This window comes from Canis lupus, chromosome 2, assembly GCF_011100685.1.
Source record: "Canis lupus familiaris isolate Mischka breed German Shepherd chromosome 2, alternate assembly UU_Cfam_GSD_1.0, whole genome shotgun sequence".
In the NCBI taxonomy this organism is placed as follows: Eukaryota; Metazoa; Chordata; class Mammalia; order Carnivora; family Canidae; genus Canis; species Canis lupus.
The window spans coordinates 41,040,020-41,059,508 of NC_049223.1; the positions used below are offsets into that span (position 1 = coordinate 41,040,020).

General features: G+C 41.0%; 1 long non-coding RNA gene across 1 annotated transcript; it reads right to left on the reverse strand.

The window, feature by feature from the left end:
- Positions 1 to 175: 175 nt before the first annotated feature.
- On the reverse strand, positions 176 to 19,489 carry LOC106557870. Its single transcript, XR_005354988.1, has 3 exons — positions 19,308 to 19,489; positions 6,103 to 6,202; positions 176 to 479 (listed from the first exon to the last, which is right to left on the reverse strand). It is a non-coding gene; the product is annotated as an uncharacterized LOC106557870 (long non-coding RNA).

Consider the following 19,489-nt stretch of genomic DNA (forward strand, 5'->3'; position numbering starts at 1 on the left):
AAAAAAAAACCAAACCCCAAAACCTCTTACTTTTATAATTAGAGCTTGTGGAGGCTGAGAAAATTAAGGCCATTCCACCTTAAGTTCAGCGTTAGCACAAGTACAGCCATCCCAGGCCCCTGTGAATAAGAGCTGAACTTTACTTCACTTCAGTTACAGGAAAAAAAACCTGCCCCATATTAGAATGAGAACAGAGCTCAACGCCCTTGAAAGCCCCATATCAGAATGTAAACAGAGCTTGAGAAATTCCTCCCCCACTTCTGGAGGTCCCCTAGACCAGCCCATAAAACCCAGCTGAAGCCCCCCTTGGGGTCCGAGTCCTTGCTCCTCTGTGTTGGGTACACTTGGACCCAAGTTCGAGCTTGCTAATAAACCCTCGTGTGCTTGCATCGGTGTCGGCTCCTTGGTGGTTTCTCGGATTCACAATCTTGGGCACAACAAGCTGAGGATAGATTTATGGAGGGAGGTGGCTTTGGGTCCTGGAAAGGAGAAAAATTATACAATATTTCAGGCCCAAGTCCTGAAATCATAAGCTTGGGAGAATAAAGACATCTGCAATTTATCTTTTTACTCTAGGTACAAAGTTAGTAAGAATTTTACTCATTGAAAAGGTCTCATAAACTATAATGGTTTAGCACATCGATCCTTGAGCATGATTGCCCAAGCCACGTTCTCCCAGAAGAGTATAGAATATTTTTTATTTAGTTCCCTCCCTGAGCCCTGTAAAAAAAAAAAAAAAAAAGAAAAAAAAGGGTTCTTTCACTGAATATATTCAGCATATCTGGCATATTCCTAGTCAACAGTAAGATAAAGGTTCAGAACATGCCTATATGAAAACATAATCCAGCATTAACCTATTAAGTTGGGGGGCTCCCTGGGTGGCTCCACGGTTTAGTGCCTGCCTTTGGCCTGGGGCATGGTCCTCGAGTCCCACATTGGTCTCCCTGCAGGGAGCCTGCTTCTCCCTCTCCCTGTGTCTCTGCCTCTCTCTGTGGGTCTTTCATGAATAAATAAATAAAATAAAATCTTTAAAAAAAGAAACACCAGGGGATCCCTGGGTGGCTCAGCAGTTAGCGCCTGCCTTTGGCCCACAGTGTGATCCTGGAGTCCTGGGATCGAGTCCTGCGTCGGGTTCCCTGCATGGAGCCTGCCTCGCCTCGGCCTGTGTCTCTGCCTCTCTCTCTCTCTCTCTCTCTCTCTGTGTGTGTGTGTGTCTCTCATGAATAAATAAATAAAATCTTAAAAAAAAAAAAAAAGAGACATCTAATGAATTGGAATATAAAGTGTTTGCTGCTGCTTCTACTGCTGTAACTGTTGTTTGGTGTCAGGAAGCAGAAGGGTACACATACTTGTTGTAGGAAAGATGTTGGGGTTTGGAGCTGACAGCCAAGAAAGACTTCTTGAGATGTCTTCAGTGCAAAAAGGTGGTTTTAGGGCAGCCCGGTGGCTCAGCGGTTTAGTGCCGCCTTTGGCCCAGGGCCTGATCCTGGAAATTGCAACAATCAGGAGCCCCCTCAGTCAGGAGCCCCCTCAGATGTTTATCACTGGGCCATTTGTTTGGAGGATGATTGCTAACATGGATCTTGGGGTGGGCAGGGTAGAGATAAAGAAAGTTTCCAAAGGAATTTATATGTTATTATTTTTTTAAAGATTTATTTATTTATTCATGAGAGACACATAGAGAGAGGCAGAGACACATGCAGAGGGAGAAGCAGGCTCCATGCAGGGAGCTCGACGTGGGACTCGATCCCGGGTCTCCAGGATCACACCCTGGGCTGAAGGTGGTACCAAACCACTGAGCCACTGGGGCTGCCCAGGGATTTATATGTTAAAGTAGACTTACAGGATCCTAGGTGGTCAGGCTAAGATTGCCTTTTGCCCTTAACAACGTGTTAACATTGAGGCAGCTGAACGCCCAGGGGAAAGTCACTGCCTATTTCAAGGACTTGTCAGTGGGCTGTAAATAGTAAGGGAATTTAATTCTTTCCTTTGCCTTTGTTTCCCATATCATACTGACACCCTGAAGAACAGAACTCTGTGGGACTTGCATTTGCAAATTCTACCCCTGGTTATTCCCAAGAGTGGGGTTGATTGTAAGCTGGTTCACCCAGATGTGTGCTGTGAGAACAAGGGTTTGCATGCAGGGCATCTAATCCATCAAAAAATAATCTCTACAGGGCTTCTGGGTGGCTCAGTTGGTTAAGCGTCCAACTCTTGATTTTGGCTGGGGTCATGGTCTTGAGTTTGTGAACTCGACCCCCACATTGTGCTCCACAGTGAGCTCAGAGCCTGCTTGGGATTCTCTCTCCCTGTCTCTGCTCCTTCTCTCACCTACTGGTGCTCTGTCTCTCAAAAAAAAAAAAAAAAAAAATTCTTTGCAGCAATTATGGTAACATCAGGCATTGCTCTAAAGTGGTGGCTCCAGGGGATCCCTGAGTGGCTCATTGGTTTAGTGCTGCATTTAGCCCAGGGTGTGATCCTGGAGTCCCAGGATCGAGTCCTGCATCAGGCTCCCTGCATAGAGCCTGTTTCTCCCTCTGCCTGTGTCTCTGCTTCTCTCTCTCTCTCTTTGTCTTAAATAAATAAATAAATAAATAAATAAATAAATAAATAAATAAATAAATAAATAAAATCTTAAAAAAAAAAAATAAAGTGGTGGCTCCAAAGGGCAATAATTCTGAAGTCTCAGGAGCTAAGAAGTCTGAGTGGGTAGAGCCAGCAGGAGGAAGTACTCTCATCATGATATTGGGACCTTACAGTAAAGTATGACTTTCAATTAGCTGAGTTTCCAAGATATTTTCATTATCAACTTGCTTCTAAAAACATACAAAAACTTCACCTCCTCCAGCTCTTTCTACTGTAGTATACAGAGTGTGGAAGTTCAGGGCATTGGGTAGAACTAAGAGTGTCGTGGAGTATGTGTTAGACATGAGAAAAGAAGGAGAAGCAATGGGGATCCCTGGGTGGCACAGCAGTTTGGCGCCTGCCTTTGGTCCAGGGCGCGATCCTGGAGACCCGGGATCGAGTCCCGTGTCGGCTCCCGGTGCATGCAGCCTGCTTCTCCCTCTGCCTGTGTCTCTGCCTCTCTCTCTCTCTCTCTGTGTGACTATCATAAATAAATTAAAAAAAAATTAAAAAAAAAAAAAGGAGGAACAATGAAGGAAACCAGAGAAAGAATGGTAAACTATGGTCTCTTAATTTTAGAGAAAAAAAAAAAAAATATATATATATATATAATTTATATATTCAAGAGAATTTGAGAGAATAGATATACACATGTACCATATATATACATTAAAATATTATCCTTGGGCAGCCCCAGTGGCTCAGTGGTTTAGCGCCACCTTTGGCTTGAGGTGTGATCCTGGGGACCCGGGATCGAGTCCCACATCAGGCTTCCTGCATGGAGCCTGCTTCTCCCTCTGCCTGTGTCTCTGCCTCTCTCTCTCTATCATGAATAAATAAAATCTTAAAATAAAATAAAATAAATAAAATAAAATAAAATATTATCCTTATAACAAATCAGTAGCCATACTTTCAGGTGTATCTAGATATGTAATTTGGGTTTTGGGGGAGTGGAAAACCCCAAATATAACTGATGAAAATTTCAATTTTTAAAATGTATCTATAGTTATATCACTGGAGATTAAAATTTGCTATGACTAAGCTTTTACACATTTTAAAATTTTTTAAAAAAAATTTATTTATGAGAGATACATAGAGAGGTAGAGATATAGACAGAGAGAGAAGCAGACTTCCTGTGGGGATGCAGGACCCCATCCCAGGACCCTGGGACCTCAACCCAAGCCAAAAGCAGAAGCTCAACCACTGAGTCCCCCAGGCACCCAGGTTTTTACAAATTATTTAGCACCTCATAGGTTGCTGGCACTATGTCATGAGAACTTCTTATTTCTGAATGTTTTGGGTCTGAGCCCACCCACTCAGTCTAATATATTAGGTCTTGGGAAATTTTTTATGTATACCTTGGTTTCTTCATCTATAAACTGAAAATAATAACTTTGTTTCTGGGTTTTTATGAAACAAAATAATATACTGCAGACATTCCCAAACACCAGACCATATATTGGGGTTAGTTCCGTAACAGAGGTAAAATAAGAAAAATAAGATCAATGTGATGCATGTTAATCAAATTTTGTATGACTTAAAAAATGGAGATAAGTTCTTTCTATTCTTTGGCTTAAAATATCCTTTACTTTATAAAATGCTTTTGTGAAGTTTCTCCCTATTTTCACCCCTATTGTATTAGTAGTTAAAATCTCAGGGTGCTTGGCTGGCTCAGTTAGTGGACCATATGACTTGATCTTGGGGCTGTGAGATTGAGCCTTATGGAGAGTGTAGAGATTCCTTAAAAATTAAAAAAAAAAAATCTTTATTAGTAGGTGAAATCTCAAAGTCCCAGACCTGCTAAGGAAACACTGGGCCCAGCACTGGCCATAGGAGCTCAGAGTTCTCCTATGATTTTTGCTTTCTGTAGGAAATTATCCCTTTCCTACAGTAGAGAGAGAGCTTTTCAGATCTGAGTATTTTTGGATTAGTCCCTCTCAAAAACAATGTTTTGAATGGCTGCCTTAAAGATGTTATTGGGGCCTATGGAATCAAATCAAATGAACTGCTCACAAGGTGTGGCCTCATTAGCACTGAACTCCTACAGACAGAACAGCCAGCCGAATTGGGAGACAGCCATGGGGCTTTCTTTTCCAAATGTCTCCAGCTGCACCACACAGCCAAATACTCCTGATCTCCTGTTAGTCCTTGGCATTTTCTGAGTCTCTTCTGTCCCCTATTCATGCGGTAATTTCTACAGGCTTATTTCTTAATTCATTTAACAGACATTCATTGGGGTCCATTGTTTGTCAGGTATCATGCTGAATATTTTGAATGCTTCATTATCTTATTTAATTCGCACAACAGTTTAGTGAAACAGGCCTTATTTTCATTCTCCATTTTCACAAATCAGCAAATGAAGCTCAGATGGCTATGTGCCATGCAAGCGCTATTTAGCAAGAGAGTCACTTAGCTGGGTTCAAGCCCAGGTGTCTTGTGGTCACAACATGGACCAGGGAAATGCAAGCTCTTCAGTACAGTGGGGAGATCATATGGTGGCAACATTAAAAACAAGGGCTTCAGAAACATATAGATCTCTGTTGTTGTTGCTGATGTTTTAGTTTGTTTGGAAAATGGGGACAATGATTGAACCTAAATTTTATGGTTGTTGTCATGATTAAATTTAATGCTGTATATAAATTCGTGGAACATAGTGAGGTTTTGTGAAAAGGTGATGTCAGTAGTAATGCTAACATTAGTAACTGGATTGTGCTGTGCATTGTCTGAGTCCTTCCGGGAAATGAGAAAATACCTAGACAGTGTGAAGTGAAACAGGAAGTCTGGGTGGTGGGTTCAAAGTGTGGGTAGGTGGGTTCCAGTCCAGTGAGGGCTTCCCTCTTGAGTCCATCCTGGACTGGTGGGCCCCAGGGCCTGAGAGACAGAGTACTGGTTTGTCTCTGACCACCATGTTTGCACAGTTTTGTCCCACTCCTGCCGGGGAGAGAAATGACCAATGAGGGATGAGGTTCACGCAGCTGAGACCTAGTGAAAGCAGTCTGTTTGGAGGAAAACCTGAGCCAGGCCCGAGGGGACGCCCTTCATCCTGGCTGTCTGATTTGTGTTGAGAAGTGCAGTCAGTCTCTGATTATCTTGGCTACAAACCCTTTCTCACAATGGTCCAAGAACTGAAAGATTAGGACCCTTCTGGCAGTTGCTGGCATGTTCTGAACCACAAGTTTTGAATTTACTCCAAGGCTGGGAACCAGCTACTCGATAGTGTGTATGAGGAGGGGATTTTACATGGACAAGAGCCGTAAGGGAGAAACTGCTATGGAAGGAAATGAGGTCATGGCTCCGGCAACATAGCATTTCCTTTAGACTAGGAGACTGGAGCTATGATTTAGATATCTTTTGAAACTAAAATCCACAATTATGATGAATATTTAGACGAGATCGGGCGCGTTCAGGGTGGTATGGCCGTAGACTATGATGAGTATTTAGAAGCTGGCAAAATTTAGGAAGCATAGTCATGTTTACCATTTATTTGCACACATCTTCAGTGCAGACCAGGCATGTAAGATCCTAAAACTTCTTCAGAGGATAACTCATTTCTCTTGGTTCTTATCTTGAGTGTTATCTGAGAGGAGTGAGGAGCAATATGTTTAATTTTAATGAATTTTCTTATATTTTTATACATTTATACATACACCCTAAATAAATCGGTTATGAGTTTTGAGTGTCCACCATCATCATATATAAATATATGTATCTATGGCAATGCATTTATGTATATTGCGAGATATATGCACACACAGGCATACATACATGTATATATTTAACTTCTTTTTTTTTAAGATTTTATTCATTTATTTATGAGAGACACAGAGAGAGAGGCAGAGACATAGGCAAAGGGAGAAGCAGGCTCCATGCAGGGAGCCCGATGTGGGACTTGATCCCAGGACTCCGGGATCATGCCCTGAGCCAAAGGCAGAAGCTCAACCATTGAGCCACCCAGGGAATCCTATATTTAACTTCTTATTCTGTAATAATTAGAGATCCACAGTAAGTTGCAAAGATAGTATAGATAGGTTCCTGTGTATGCCTTATCCAGTTTTCTCCAATGATTTTTGTAAAAAATTTATTCATGAGGGACACAGAGAGAGAGAGAGGAAGAGGGAGAGGGAGAGGCAGAGACACAGGCAGAGGGAGAAGCAGGCTCCATGCAGGGAGCCCTATGTGGGACTTGATCCTGGGACTCCAGGATCATGCCCTGGGCCCAAGGCAGGTGCTAAACCGCTGAACCACCCAGGGATCCCCTCTCCAGTGATTTTTATCTTGTCTAACTATAGCATAATATCAAAATCACAAAAATGACATAAGCACAAAGTACAGCTCTATGTAATTTGTTACCTATTGGGTTGGTGTAATGACTCCCCAACTCAAGATACAGAACTATCCCATCACCACAAAGGTTTTCCTCATGCTATTCTTTCATTTTCACATCCATCCCTCTCGATCCACCATTCCTAATCCCTGGCAACTATTAATCTGTTCCCCATCTCTGTAATTTTGACATTTTGAGAATGCTATGTAAATAGATTCATATAGGAACACCTGGGTGGCTCAGTGGTTGAGCATCTGCCTTTGGCTCAGGTTGTGAAACCGGGGTCCTGGGATTAAGTCCCACCTTGGGCTCCCCATAGGAAGTCTGCTTCTCCCTCTGCCTATGTCTCTGCCTCTCTGTGTCTCTCATGAATAAATAAAATCTTTAAAAAGAAATAGACTCACACAGTAGGTGCCTTTTGAGATTGGCCATTTTCAGTCAGCTCAATGCCCTTGAGATCCCCTGTTCATGGTTGAGCAATATGCTATAGTATAGTTGTACCACAGTTTGTGTACACAAATTGTCCTTTTGAAAGGACTTTCAGTTTTGGGAAATTATAGATAAAGCTGCTGTGAACAATAAGGTACAAAATTCATGTGGATATAAGTTTTCCTTTCTCTGGGGTAAATGCCCAGGAAGGTGGCTGTTGGTTGTATGGTAAGTGCATGTACATTTTTAAGAAAGTGCCAAACTCTTTTCCAGAGTGGCTATGCACTTTACATACTTATTAGCATCAGATGAAGATCCCATTTCTTCATACCCTTATGGTATTTGGTATTATCACTATTTTTCACTTTAACTGACCTAATAGGTACATAATGACATCTTATCATGGTCTTAATTTATATTTCTACCAGCTGCATTGCCATATTTACGTAGCCTTATTGAGATATAATTCACACTTTTGAAATGTACACCTCAATGGTTCTTAGTTTATTCACAGAGTACTGCATCCATCACCATAACAATTTTAGAGTATTTTTATTACCCCAAAAGAAACTCTTTGCCTCAGGGTGCTTGGGTGTCTCAGTTAGTTAAGAGTCTGACTCTTGGGTAGCTCGGGTGGCTCAGGGGTTTAGTGCTGCCTTCAGTCCAGGTCGTGATCCTGGAGACCCCAATCGAGTCCCATGTCAGGCTCCCTGCATCCTACATGGAGCCTGCTTCTCCCTCTGCCTGTGTCTCTGGCTCTCTCTCTGTCTCTCATGAATAAATAAATAAAATCTTAAAAAAAAAGTCTGACTCTTGATTTCAGCTCAGGTTGTGATCTCAGGTGCTTGGGATGCTCTCTCTCTCTCTCTCCCTTTCTCTTTGCCCCTCCTCTACTTGTTTTTTCTCTCTCTCTCTCAAATAAGTAAATAAAGTATAAGAAAAAAGAAAGAACTCAGGGCAGCCCCGGTGGCGCAGCAGTTTAGCGCCGCCTGCAGCCCAGGGTGTGATCCTGGAGACCCTGGATCGAGTCCCATGTCAGGCTCCCTGCATGGAGCCTTCTTGTCCCTCTGCCTGTGTCTCTGAATCTCTCTGTGTGTGTGTGTCTCCCATGAACAAATAAATAAAATCTTAAAAAAATAAAAAATAAAAAATAAAATCTTAAAAAAAAAAAAAAGAAAGAACTCATTGTCTCTTAGCCATTCATCTTCCAACCTTCCATCCCACCCAGTCCTAGGTGACCGACCACTAATCTATTTATCATCTCTATAGATTTGCCTATTCTGGACTTCTTATATAAATGGAATTATAAAATATTTAGCCCTTTATGATGGGCTTCTTTCACTTAGCTTAATGTTCACAAGGTCCATCCACATTTTAGCATGTATTTACTACTTCATTATTGCCAAATAGTACTCCCATGTATAGTTATACCACATTTTATTTATCTATTCATCGGTTGCTAGATATTTGGGTAGATCTACTTTTTGGCTATTATTAATAATCCTACTATGAATATTCATATGTATATATTTGTGTGAACAAGTTATCTATTCTCTTGGGTATATGCCAATCATTAGGTAATATGGTAACTGTATGTTTAACCATTTGAGGAACTGCACACTGTTTTCCAAAATGGCTATACCAATTTACATTTCCACCAGGAGTATAAAAAAGCTCCAATTTCTTCACATTCTTGCCAATAGTTCTTGTTATCTTTCTTTTTGGTCAAAATTATCATACTAGGTAAAAAGTGGCATCTCATTGTGATTTATATTTCCCGGATGTCTAATGATGATGAGCATATTTTTGTGTTCTTATTGGCCATGTATATATCTTTGTTAGTGAACTATTTAGATCTTTTGTTAACTTTTTAATTGAGTTATTGCTTTTTATTACTGAGTTGGACGATTTCTTTATATATTTTAGATACATGTCCCTTATCAGGTATATGAGTTTCCAAAATTCCTTTTATTCTATGGGTTGTCTTTTCACTTTCTTGTGAGTATCTTTTGAGGCACAAATTTTTAAAATTTTGATCATCTCCAGTTTAACTATTTTTTGCTGTTGTTGCTTATGCTTTTGGTGCCATACCCATATCGGTGCCATATTTCAGTGCCTAATCCAAAAGTATGAAGATTTAAACCTTTCTGCTTAGAGTTTCATAGTTTTAGTTCTGACAATGATACATTCTGAATTAGGTCAATGATATATTCTGAATTAATTTTAGGTCAATGATACATTCTGAATTAATTTTTACTTATGGTGTGAAGTAAGAGTCCACATTCATTCTTTTTTGGGGGGCCAGGGGAGATGGAGAGAGAGAGAGAGTGAGAGAAAGGGCAGGTAGAGGGGGATGGAGAGAGAGAATCTGAAGCAAACTCCATGCCCAGCACAGAGCCCAACACGGCGCTCAATCTCACAACCCTGAGATCATGACCTGAGCCAAAAGCAAGAGTTAGACATTTAACTGACTGAGTCATCCAGATACCCCCCCATTAATTCTTTTATATATACATACCCAGTTGTCCTAGCACCGTTGTTTACAAGACTGTTGCTCCTCCATTTAATTGTCCTGGGATTCATAAAAAATAAACTGACTAGATACTATATTTTTTAGAATTGTTCTTTTCTATCCCAAATCTCTAGGTCCCGAATCTAAGCAATTTAAGCCTCCAAAGAATGAACTAAATGTTTGACCTAAAGCTCCAGAAGCAACAACTTTCAAAGCTGTCAAGAGTCACTCATCCTTTCTCTTAAACGAGATCCAGACACTTTTTAGATGGCAACTTTAGATAGGGATGAGAAAAAATAGAATCCAGTGGCTTTGGGTCACTGGAGAGGGGAAGGAATAGGACAAAGAGGCAGAGAATATAAGACAATCCCAGAGGTCAACTTTCCTTCTTTTTCACTTGTACTCTAATTAGTCTTGGGTTTTGATTGTTTGTTTAGTCTCCCTCTCTTCTCCACAGAGTATAATATAGCCCCATTCTGGTTAAAAATGCAGGATTTTGCATCAGACAAACATGGGCTCAAATCCCAGATCCTTTATTTTGCTTCTCTTTTGTTACTGCCTACTTGTTTGATCTCTTCAAACCTTAGTTTATTTGTTAGCAAAACTGGGATAATAATCATATCTACGTCAGTGGATCAGTAAGTACTAGAAAGTACAAATAAATACTTAGCACAGTGCCATGATATCTCTAAAATATTATCCATTATTATTATTTTCCTTATGCAAAATTTAAAAAACCTATTTGTCCCCTGTTCCATTTCCTTGGATCCTACTCTATAAGACAGAATCTTATATGATTTCTTATATACTAATATGATTTTTATATACTAATATGATTTTTTATCCTACTGCCTTTTATTTTTTTTAAGATTTTATTTATTTATTCATGAGAGACACAGAGAGAGAGGCAGAGACACAGGCAGAGAGAGAAACAGGCTCCATGTAGGGAGCCTGACATGGGACTCGATCCTGGGTCTCCAGGATCACGCCCTGGGCTGAAGGTGGCACTAAACTGCTGGGCCACCGGGGCTGCCCTCTACTGCCTTTTAGTAAATTTGAAATATTTTTCTTTTGGGGAAGTTAAAAAATTTCAATTCGGTTTATGTTTAATTTCTTTTTTGTTGTTGTTTAATTTCTTGATATATTACAAGCTGTATTAAACCCATTTTGGGGTCTTAAAAGGTCCTAAAGTCATATTAAGTCTCTCTTTTATTGTAAAAATTTATTTATTTTAGTAGGGGGCAGAGGGAGAGAGAGAAAGACTTCTAAGCAGACTCCTCACTGAGTGCAGAGCCCAACCCAAGACTCAATCTTATGACCCTGGGATCACAACCTGGGCCAAAACCAAGGGTCAGCAGCTTAAACCAACTGTGCCACCCAGGTACCCCATACTAAGCCTCTATTAACATGTGATAGAAAGGGCGAAAGTCCAAAAATCTGTAAAACTCTATGGCCCTTCCACTTACTCCTATGATTATAGGCAAGTTGCTCACCTTCTGTGAGCTTCACTCTTACTACTTGTAAAATGGTGGTGAAATATCAGGCCGGACTCCTGTATGGTGTAGCTATGACATTCTGAGGAGGTAAAAAGTATGCAGAACTGGGGCACCTGGGTGGCTCAGTTGGTTAAACATTCAATTCTTAATCTCAGTTCAGGTCTCGATCTCAGGGTCATGAGTTCAAGCCCTGTGTTGGGCTCCATGCTGGGCATGGAGTCTACTTTAAAGAAAAAAAGTGTACAGAGCTTTTAAAATGATAAAGTTTGCTCCATCTGTAAGATGATTTTATTTATTATTTTATTTATTTATTTATTTATTTATTTATTTTAAGATTTTATTTTATTTATGAGAGACACACAGGGAGAAGCAGAGACACAGGCAGAGGGAGAAGCAGGCTCGATGCAGGGAGCCTGACGTGGGACTCGATCCCAGGACTCCAGGATCACACCCTGGGCCAAAGGCAGGAGTTTAACCACTGAGCCACTCGGGCATCCCTGATTTTATTATTTCATTGAAATATGAAGCAAAGTGAATTCTGTGACAAACCACGAATACTAAATATTTTTCGTTATTTTTCATTAATATTGTATTACAGCACTGGTAGCCTTAGGAGCTATATAGTGGACAGTACAGTTAAAAGCTTTAACTATGAGGGGTGCCTGGGTGGCTCAGTTTAAGTGTCTACCTTTAGTTCAGGTCATGATCTCAGGGTCCTGGGATAGAGCTGAGGCTCCCTGCTCAGTGGGGTGTCTGCTTCTCCCTCTCTCTGCTCTCCTCCCTTGTGCTCTCTCTCACAAATAAGTAAACAAACAGACAAAAACCTTTAGCTATGAAAGAAAGCAAAGAGTTAAATACAGAAAAAAAAAAGTTGTCAGTCAAGATTCTAAGATGTTTTGAAGGATGAATTAATGCTCAGTGTTTTTTTGCATTCTTTTCTGAAACCTTAGTGGGCTGGCTCTCCTGATGCTTCCTTTCTTAGTGGTATTATCTTTGAGAACAGGAAATAGAACTTAACTTGTAATTTTAGGGGCCTTAATTTTAAGGCCTAAGAAATGGTCCCGCAGGCTCTGGTCATTTAAGAAATATGATACTACATTCTGTGTGTGTGTGTGTGTGTGTGTGTGTGTGTGTGTCAACAGCAAACTTATTTCAAGTTTACTGATTTGTAAAAATTTATTTGTTTTTAAAATTTCAGTATACTTGGGGCACCTGGGTGGCTTAGTTAAGTGTCTGCCTTTGGTTCAGGTCATGATCCCAGAGTCTTGGAATCAAGCCCCATATTGGGCTCCCTGCTCAGTGGGGAGTCTGTTTCTCCCTCTCCCTCTGCCCCTCCCCCTGCTTGTGCTCTCTCTCACTCTCAAATGAATAGGTAAAATCTTTAAAAAATAAATAAATAACATTTCAGTATATTTAATATACAGTGTTACATTAGTTTTAAGTGTACAATACAGTGATTCAACAATTTGATACATTACTAAGTGCTCATCATGTTAAGTCAAGTTCACTAATTCTTACTGTTTAACATCAGGTTTTTTTGTTAAATTCAAATATAATTGTTTACAGGTATCTAAAAATAGGATCTATGATAGAACTCGATTTCCCTAAAAATAAACTCAACCTTTACCCATACACCTATATATCTACACAGAAAGATGTCTAGGATGATGTCTACCTACTGATAATGATGATAATTTCTATGCGGTACAATTTGGGGTTAAATTTTACTGTCATTTTTCTATTTTCCTATATTGTTTGAGGGTTTTTTTCCCCCAACTTAAAAAAATTATAAATTTGGGCAGCTCCGATGGCACAGCGGTTTAGCGCTACCTGAAGCCCGGGGTGTGATCCTGGAGACCCTGGATCAAGTCCCACGTCGGGCTCCCTGTGTGGAGCCTGCTTCTCCCTCTGCCTGTGTCTCTGCCTCTCTCTCTCTCTCTCTGTCTCTATGAATAAATAAACATCTTTAGAAAAATTATAAATTTTAAGTTTGAAAATTGTTCAGAGTCCCATGCAGCTTCTTCCTATGGTAAACAGTCTTTTTTTTTTTTTTTTTAAGATTTATTTATTTATTTGAGAGAGAGAGAGAGTGAGAGTACATGAGCAGTGAGAGGGGATATGGGAGAGGGTGAGAGAGAATCCTTAAGCAGAGAATCCTTAAGCTCCACTGAGCATGGAGCGCAATGCAGGGCTCGATCCCAGGACCCAGAGATCATGACCTGAGCCAAAACCAGGAGCCAGCCACCCAACCGACTGAGCCACCTAGTCACCCCTATGGTAACAACTTCTAAAACTACAATACCATGGCGAAACCAGGAAATTACCATTGGTATAGTACAAACTACAGACTTGATTTAAAGGTCACCAGTTTTTACATGTACTGTTTTGTGGTAACTATCGTAACTCTGTTAATTCCTCATCAAGCACTGCTACTTGGGTAGAGTACAGAGCACATTGTACTTTATAGGGATAAACACATACCTACTTTGAAAAATCATATCAGGGCAGCCCAGGTGGCTCAGCGGTTTAGCGCCGCCTTAGGCCCAGGGTGTGATCCTGGAGCCCCAGGATTAAGTCCCACATCGGGCTCCCTGCATGGGGCCTGCTTCTCCCTCTGCCTGTCTCTGCCTCTCTCTCTGTGTGTCTCTCATGAATAAATAAATAAAATCTTGAAAAAAAAAAGAAAAATCACATCACTTATCAGTCATATGGAAACAAATTGGCAAGAGGTTACCTGCAAAATTACTGGTAATGATGTGCTTGAGTTGGCTTGTACCAACTCTGAAGGCCAACTGTTAAATATTCAGGAATTTTATCATTGGTAGCTTGAAATCAGCCATGGTAGAAATGTTGATCTTTGAGAAATCTGTAATGAGTATAAAAGAGGGCTTCACCTCTCTTCCGAGAACCTGCTTACCAGCATACCATTGTTCACGTGGCATTTATGTCATGTGCAGTTGTCTTGGCTAATCCTAGTTCCCCATATACCTCTTCTCATCTGCATCTCTCTGTAAAACCTTATTCCCTCGTGAGACATTCCTTTATTATTCATGATGGTTTTTGTTCCCTCAGGGTTATAAAACAGGGCAGCTAGATAATCCAATGAAAGTTTTTTTGTTAATGGATTCTAATACTTTAACATATGGCCTTTCTGGATAACTCACTTCCATTATGCCCAGAGACTTTCCTGAATAAATATTTATTTTTAACTCCAGGAGAATATTTGAGGTCATGTGAAAAATAAGCAGCAGAAAAGGTGTTTGAGGTTTGAAGGAGTAATAGGGCAGGCAGCTGGGCAGCCCTGGTGGCTCAGCGGTTTAGCGCGGCCTGCAGTCCAGGGCCTGATCCTGGAGTCCCGGGATCGAGTCCCACGTCAGACTTCCTGCATGGAGCCTGCTTCTCCCTCTGCCTCTGTCTCTGCCTCTGTCTCTGTGTCTCTTATGAATAAATAAATACAATCTTAAAAAAAAAAAAAAATAGGGCAGGCAGCTGTGGGTTTTACCCACACACAGGGCCAGCCAGCATTGCCTTCGCTCCCCTAGTCCCATCCTTCTATCTCTAGAGCTGCCGGGGGCCTCTCTGTTAAAGGAGATCATGGGAATGGGGAAGAGAACCTTGTTTTATATTTCAAAAGAAGCAGAAAGCCAAAGAGATTCTTTGCAGGTAACAATGTGAATATACAAGCTTTTATATAGTGAAGGGCCATATCCTATCACCTTTAATTAATATGTTAGCTCTGTTTCCTCTTAATCTTAGTATTGCTAAAGAAGAACAATTCGAGTGAGAAAATTTAAAGATCTAATTCGCTTTATAAGGCAAATCATGAATGGGGCACCATCTCACCATGCCAGTAGCAGGCAGTACTGAAAAGTTGTACAAAATGGAAGGTTTGGGGGATGCCTGGGTGGCTCAGTGGTTGAGCACCTGCCTTCAGCCCAGGGTGTGATCCTGGAGACCCGGGATTGAGTCCCACGTCAGGCTCCCTGCACGGAGCCTGCTTCTCCCTCTGCCTATGTCTCTGCCTCTCTGTGTGTGTCTCATGAATAAATAAAATCTTTATTTTTTTTAAAAAAGGAAGGTTTGGGATGCCTGGGTGGCTCAGTGGTTGAGCACCTGCCTTCAGCCCAGGGCATGATCCTAGAGACTGGTGATCAAGTCCCACATCGGGCTCCCTGCATGGAACCTGCTTCTCCCTCTGCCTATGTCTCTGCCTCTCTCTCTCTCTCTCTCTCTCTGTCTTTCATGAATAAATAAATAAAATCTTTTTTTTTTTTTTAAAAGGAAGTTTTTTTTTGTTTTTGTTTTTTTTATAGGAAAGAGGGTGGGGCAAGGAAGTTGTTGGCAAAAAGAAAGGAAGGGTTGTTTCAGGCAAGGTCACTTTCCCTTAGGGGGAAGAGCAGGGAGTCTTATCATGCAGATTACCTCATCTTTCTTTGTTGGGTGGAGGTGGGGATGGAGAAGGCCCACATGGCAGATTGCCCCATTGGTGCTGCTGACCAGGAAATTCCTGACTGATGCATTAAGACTATGCTTCTGGGGAGAGGTTGAAACTGTAGTTAGGTAGGTAGTAAGCCCCTGTTTGGTGATCTGGACTAGCATAAGTGACTCCATCTTGGGTCTGTGGTTTTGTTTTGTTTTTTTAATAGTATATTAATTGTAGGCAAAAAAAGAGAGTAAAAACAATAATTTAACTTTCTATTCTGTATTCTCCCCTTGTCTATATATGTCACTCATTTAACAGACATTTGCAGACTCACTGTTAGAGGGGAGCAAAATTTCCCACCTCAAATGTGTCTCTTCAGCATGTGGATTATTTGGGACTAATTATTTTTTTAATATTTTATTTATTTATTCATGAGAGACACAGAGAGAGAGAGAGAGAGGCAGAGAGAGAAGCAGGCTCCATGCAGGGAGCTCAATGTGGGACTCGATGTGGGACTCAATGTGGGACTCAATGTGGGACTTGATGTGAGACTCGATCCCGGGATTCCAGGATTACGCCCTGTGCCAAAGGCAGGCGCTAAACCACTGAGCCACCCAGGGATCCCCCTGGGACTAATTATTTTTAAGAAACAGAAGACTCAGGAAAAAACTTTGACTTTCCTTCTAACTGCCTACAAGAGTTTAGATAGAGTTTCCTCTTTCCAAAAGGGACCGATTATCACAGATAAGTTCAGTACAATATGAACTAGGAGTGGTAGACTGGGGAGGACTTGGCAAAGTACATTTGTTAACATTTATTTCTATGTCCCACTGTTTTTATATGGCCTAGCAAACATTTGTTTACTGAACCTTTACTCTTTTCCATCTTTCTGTGAATTGTCTTCCTTGCTTTTGAAGTCCCAGACCTCCATCCTCTTCTTAGTTCTGGAGGGCATATAAACCCCAATTGCTTGAATGCCTGTGGGGCCTCCTATTCTTATGATGCCCCTCTGACTAATTTTTTTTTTAAAGATTTTATTTATTTACTCATGAGAGACATACAGAGAGAGGGGCAGAGACACAGGCAGAGGGAGAAGCAGGCTCCATGCAGGGAACCTGTTGTGGGACTTGATCCCAGGACTCCGGGATCACGCCCTGAGCTCAAGGCTCAACCGCTGAGCCACCCATGTCTCTCTCTCTCTCTCTCTCTCTCTCTTTTTTTTAAATATTTTATTTATTTATTCATGAGAGACAGAGAGAGAGAGGGGAGACAGGCAGAGACACAGGAAGAAGGAGAAGCAGGCTCCATGCAGGGAGACCGACGTGGGACTCGATCTCAGGTCTCCAGGATCAGGCCCTGGACTGAAGGCGGCACTAAACCACTGAGCCACCAGGGCTGCCCTCTCTCTCTTTTTTTTTTTAAGATTTAATTTTTTTTTCACATAATCTCTACATGCAGTGTGGGGCTCAAACTTACAACCCTGAGATCAAGAGTCGCATGCTCTAGCTACTGAGCCTGGCAGGCACTCTGTGTATGGGGTGTTTTATGTAGCTTAATAATGCTTTATTTTATTTCACTTTAATCCTAATCATAACCTTGCCAGGTAAGTTGCATTATTTCCATTTTATGAATGAGAAAATTGAGCTTTAGAGACATTCATTAACTTGGTTAAGGTCACAGAGCTAATGGGGAACAGTGTTGGGATTCATAAGATCACTCTAGAGGTCATATAACATATGAAAAAGTGCATAAAAATTCCTGACACATAGCAGGGGCTCAGCCGTTGTATATTACTATTCATTTAATTGATAATTAATTACATGTTAGTTATATTGATAACTGTATTAATTTAAGTACATATTATATAGGATTAAATAATGTATAATACAATGCCTTAATTACATGAACTAATTATATATATATTTGAGGGGGAAAGTTCACTAAACTTGGAATCAGATGATCTGGGCCGTGTCTTGGCTCTGCTATGCATTACTTCTGCCAATAGTCAAGTCATGCAAGTATTCTCATTTACACACAGGCATGGCTGCTACATGGTAGCTATTCAATAAATGTTGAAAAATAAAAGAATAAATAGATGAATAAATGTTTAAGATGTCTTCTAGATCTTAAAAAAACTCTTTTTGTGATGTACACAAAGAAAAATGGTCAGGGATAGCAGAGCTAGAGATGCATCAGGCCCCTGAGGGTCCTTTCAGTGCCTCCCTGTGGTGCCAAGGAGGTACTGCAAGAGCATCGCACAGGCTTCCCCACAGGGCCTGATTCTTGGTATGTTCCCAGGGATTTGCCCAGCTCCTTGCTTGCTCTCCCTTCCACAGCCTATTAACTCTTGTCCAGGCAGGAAGACTTCTGCTTGATCCTATACATAAATCACTACTTATTGACTGAACATTGCAATATTCTGGCTGCATATGTTTTCCTTTTTTGTCAGCGTGGCGGGAGTCAGAGGACTGTGAAGGCTGGCATGTCATACTACTACCGTTCTTTCATATTTTATGCACTTGTATTATCCCCTGTACTTTTTCCTTCCACACTCACAAATGAACTTCAAATGTAACAAATAATAAAAATGTGATTTATGGAGCTTGCCAATGACTGAGCCCTTACATAGCAGTCGTGCATTAAAACTTTTTGTGTTAATCTTGCTACAGGTCTCATGTAATTCTGACAACAGCCCAACAGGGCAAATGATTTGATTATCCATTTTATAAAAAAGGGAGGCTTGGGATGGTTCCGTTACTTACTGAATACCACATACCCGGCAGCAGAGACCAGACTGGGTCCCAGTCTGTCGGGCTTCCAGACACATAATGCCTTTTGCAGCAAGAAAAAAAGATAAATAGGTCATAAAGAGAAAAGACCAACATGATTGTGACTCTGCTTTACTGTCATCGGTAATTAAAAGAAAATCAGGGGGATCCCTGGGTGGCTCAGCGGTTTAGCGCCTGCCTTTGGCCCAGGGCGTGATCCTGGAGTCCCTGGATCGAGTCCCGCGTCGGGCTCCCTGCATGGAGCCTGCTTCTCTGCCTGTATCTCTGTCTCTCTCTGTCTCTCATGAATAAATAAATAAAATCTTAAAAAATAAAAAAATAAAAGAAAATCAGAGCACCCGGCTAACTTTAGGCCGCACTTTCCCTTAGCAGCCCCTACACAACTATGGAGACCCTAGTGCTAAGCAACAGGGATTCTTGGTCGATTACACAGTGACTTACAAAATGCTCTTTATGGTTAAGAATGGCCCACTAGTGGAATAAAAGCTCAATTAGCCAATGTTTTGTGCAAACAACAAGAAATTGTTGCCGTTTTTCATGCTTCTTGGGAGGTAAATGTTTTTTAAGAACAAAATCCCTCTTTTTTTCCCTCCAAAAATTCCTTTAAGAAACATAATATGTTTTGGCTAAGATATTTAAAACATAATATTGTTATTAAAAAAAATTTCAAGTGCACTCACATAGAGAAACTCTAGACACAATAACATACCTTCTCTTGTCTGTTCCCTGGGGAGAGCTTGCTTCAGAGGTGGAGAATTAGGGAGTGAATCTGATGAACTGCCTTGACCCCTTCTGTCTGGCGTCTGAGCGAGTTTGGAATATTTGGAGGCTGTGTAATTGGTCGCTAAGTTTCTCTGAGCCTTTGTGTTTGCAAATGAATTTGCTGCCTGG